This window comes from Nycticebus coucang, chromosome 15 (assembly GCF_027406575.1).
Source record: "Nycticebus coucang isolate mNycCou1 chromosome 15, mNycCou1.pri, whole genome shotgun sequence".
NCBI classification, from domain to species: Eukaryota; Metazoa; Chordata; class Mammalia; order Primates; family Lorisidae; genus Nycticebus; species Nycticebus coucang.
Window position 1 is genome coordinate 200,223 of NC_069794.1, and position 4,141 is coordinate 204,363.

Genomic DNA, 4,141 nt, shown 5'->3' on the forward strand with positions numbered 1-4,141 from the left:
CTCATACAGGTGGCACCAGTACAGGGTCACCAGTCAGCTCTCACCACCACTGGCACAATCCTTTTTTTTGAGACAGAGCCTCAAGCTGTCGCCTTGGGTAGAGTGCATGGCATCACAGCTCACAGCAACCTCAAACTCCTGGGCTCAAGTGATTCTCCTGCCTCCGCCTCCCAAGTAGCTGGGACTATAGGTGCCTGCCACAATGCCCGGATATTTATTTATTTATTTATTTGGTTGCAGCCATCATTGTTGTTTGGTGGGCCCAGGCTGGATTTGAACCCACCAGGTGTATGTGGCTGGCACCTTAGCAGCTTGAGTCACAGGCGCTGAGCCAGGCACAATCATTTTTGTTTCCAGTTGGATATGTTCATTTATCTGTGGAGCAGATTCTCAAGTATTTGAGAGAAAAAGAAACCTGTAAAAGCATCACTAGTCTGAACATAAATTAGTGTTCTGTTTATTATTGCAAAATGAGATAGAATTAGAAATTAGATATTTTTACCCTACTAAGTCTGGGGAACGCAGACAACGCAAAATCAAACAAATAGAATAGATCAAGTGTGATAAATGTCACCAAGAAAAATTGCAGGGTAAAGAGATAGAGAGTTTGGGGGTGTTATTTCAAATAAAGAAATGGGGAAATCTTTCTGACAGGCATTTTTTTGGGGGAAAGTCCTCATGAAGAAGGGAGAGGAACATTCAGATCTCTTCACACAGTAGAGAGCCCAGCCGTGCAAAGGCCCTGGGACAGGAGGGAGTCTGTCCTATTGAAGGAGCAGCAGGAGGCCAGTGGTCTGGTGCTCTGAGAGGTACAGCAGGGGGAAATGAGGGTGGAGGCAAAGCTCTCTGCACATGGGTTCTCCTGCAGAGCAGGATCCCTGCACGCAGGGTCTTACGTGAAGAGGGGGTTCAACAGAGGTCTGTGGGTTGTTATAAGATCAGGTCAACTTCACAGCAGTGCTGCTTCACCACAAGTTTAAATCATGAACCCTTACCATGTACCATAGTTTTGCTGGAACTATGGAGGATGACCTGGTAAGGGCTGCACCCCTTCAGCCAGCCCAGCTCCCAAATACAGCGATCTGACTCAGGAGTCCTCTGTAGCAGCTGCCTCCATCCAGGCCACTGGAAGCTCTTTCTCTTGCAGTGCTCTTTCTCCAAGAGGTGTGGAGGTCCCACTGATTGTATCTGCTCTTATTCAAACCTGAAATATGCAGGGTAAGAGAGAAATTGTGGCTGCACTTAACCTGCCTCTTCAACATGCAAAGGCAGCTGAGCAGGGCACTGGGATTGGGTCAAGCTCCTGTGTTCTCCCTCAAACACTCAGTTAAAATATGGAAAGAGGGCTCTGCTCTGGTAGTACGGTGGTTACGGCGCCAGCCACATGTACCGAGGCTGGCGGGTTCAAACCCAGCCTGGGCCAGCTAACCAACAATGAAAACTGCAACCAAAAAATAGCCAGGCATTGTGACAGGTGCCTGTAGTCCCAGCTAGTTGGAAGGCTGAGGCAAGAGAATCGCTTAAGACCAAGAGTTTGAGGTTGTTGTGAGCTGTGACGCCACAGCACTTCACTAAGGGCAACATAGTAAAACTCTGTCTCAGGCGGTGCCTGTGGCTCAGTGAGTAGGGCACCGGCCCCATATGCCGAGGGTGGCGGGTTCAAACCCAGCCCCGGCCAAACTGCAACAAAAAAATAGCCAGGCGTTGTGGCGGGCGCCTGTAGTCCCAGCTGCTCGGGAGGCTGAGGCAAGAGAATCGCGTAAGCCCAAGAGTTGGGGGTTGCTGTGAGCCGTGTGACGCCACGGCACCCTACCCGAGGGCAGTACAGTGAGACTCTGTCTCTACAAAAAGAAAAAAGACTCTGTCTCAAAAAAAAAAAAAAAATGTGGAAAGAGGTAAAAATCACTCCTGCTGGAGTGCTGTGGATGCAAGCTGTCTGGGGGGTGGGTACAACCACATGGAAACAGAAACGTACCTGGGCACTGCTGATGGCTTGCATTTGGGAGAGGTGGGTGATGAGTGAATTCTTTTAAATTCTCCTTAATGCTGCTCTTATAGGAACTGGAACTGGTGAAGGTGGAAACCACAGTGAAGCTCTGTCACTAAATGTTTTGTAAGAGCAGGAAGGACCCGCCCAGCCTAGCAGCTGCTCAGCTACCCAAACTCCCTGTCAGAGGCAACCTCAGGGGAGCCATGTGGAGCCATGTCCTCACTAGGTCCTTATTCTCAGTAATCCTTCCCACAAAGAAAGTTTTTTCAACACATTTGAAAAGGGCAAATAGGAAGTGCTCTAGGCCAAGGCCTTAACAGCAAGATGGTGAAGAAAACAAAGAGCTTATCGCTTCCCAGAGACCCCTGGGCTGGCCAGGGCACCTGCTGGGCACTAGTTCCCCTGCTCTCTGCATGCCTGGCCCAGGCCACCTGTCTCCCACCCTCCACATGCCAGTGCCTGGGGACAAATGGATGGGGGTGGGGTGGGGAGGGTCCGCTTCCAGCTCCAGAACCTTAAAGCCCAGACTGTGCCCAGATGGTCCTTGCCTCTGGACATAGAGTTGAGAGGCAGAAGTGGACCCAGAGTCAAAAGTGGTGTGCACCACTCTTGGCTTGAGCACAGTCTGCCCTGTGTCTTTGGAACTGCTCACTCTGCCGTCTTCACAGGAGAAGCAAGGGCAGGGCAGGGGATGGGAATTCACCGGACCATGCATTTCAAACTGTGGGTCCGACCACAGTGGGCCAGTAAGGGTTTATCAGCCAGCTCAGAAGATGGAGTGGAAGCAGCTAGTGTAAGCTCCCAGCTGGAAAGAGATGTGCAGTGGAATTCCACTTACCTGTAGGGTGGTAATATTGCTTACCAATGGCCGTCTTCTGAGAAACTGGTGGTGAGGTGGTTTCACCCTTATGTGCACATGGCAGGGGGTACTTACACCGGCTCCCACACACCCATGCAAGTGTAACTTGATGGTATTTGTCCACCTAAACATAACTGAGCCTGGAAAAGATTCAGTAAAAATATCATGTTATAGTCTCAGGACTGGTTATTGACCAAAACATTGTCATTATATGGTGTGTGACAGTTTTTCCATTGTATGACAGACATCAATAACCTCAAGAGCATGGGTTTGTATAATTTTATAAACTCTACAAGCTTATGTAATTTAAATTTTAATAATGGCTCTGTTTGACAGTTAGCTTGCAAAATGTTTGAAAATGTAATGACTGGGTCTCATGAGCCAGCATCTGCAGCCCACTGAGGCTGGAGGAGAGGAGGTCACTATCTAATTGAGGGCCTGAAGTTGATCTTTAAAGATTAAATAAAACAGACTAGTCTAAGTGAAGCAAGAATAGACTGTAAAATATCAGAATGCACATACCTTTCAAGATAAGTACTGCTTCATAAATGTTTATATGTGTATCGGGCCATAACATAAATGGCCTTTACTTTTGTGGGTCTTCTAGTAAGAAATCTGAGCACTCCTGGCATTGACACCCCCAGCTCCTTTTTTGCCCAGGGCTGGTTTGGAAAGCAGTGACCATGACAGTAGGGCCAAGACACTCACTGTCATAGCCCAAGGTCCCAGAGGGCAGAGAGGCAATGGTCTGCAGAAAGCCCACTTGCTTCCCCAGGGAAACACATGAATGAGGCTGAGGTAGAAAAGATTCTGGAAAAGGAGACCCTTAAAGGAAAGAGCGCATCGTCCACAGGGCTCCCTCCCAGCTGCAGATGGATCAAACCAAGGGCTGCAGAGCTGCCATCAAGCCTCGAGGGCAAACAGTGCTCACAGGACTTGAGGTTTCTTCTGACCTCAGCCTTTGCAGCAGGAAATCACCACGGGCTCTGCCCTGGGGCAGGGAGAGCAAACATGGGTCACGCCCTTCCTGTGGGGGGACATGCATTTCCCACAGCAGAGGGCTCAGGCTGTGTGGTGTGTTTGTCTCCACTGCCACACTGTACTTGAGGAGTAGCAGGGAGAGGTCCCTTGTATCCTTCACCCAGCTTCCTCCAATGGTAACAGCCTACAAAACCATAGCAGAAGTGGGAAATTGCCTTGATAGACTCCACTAACCCACTGAGACCGGTACCCACTGTGTGAGTGGAGTGTGAGTGTTTGGAAGTGTGAGCTCCGTGTTAGCATGTGTGTAG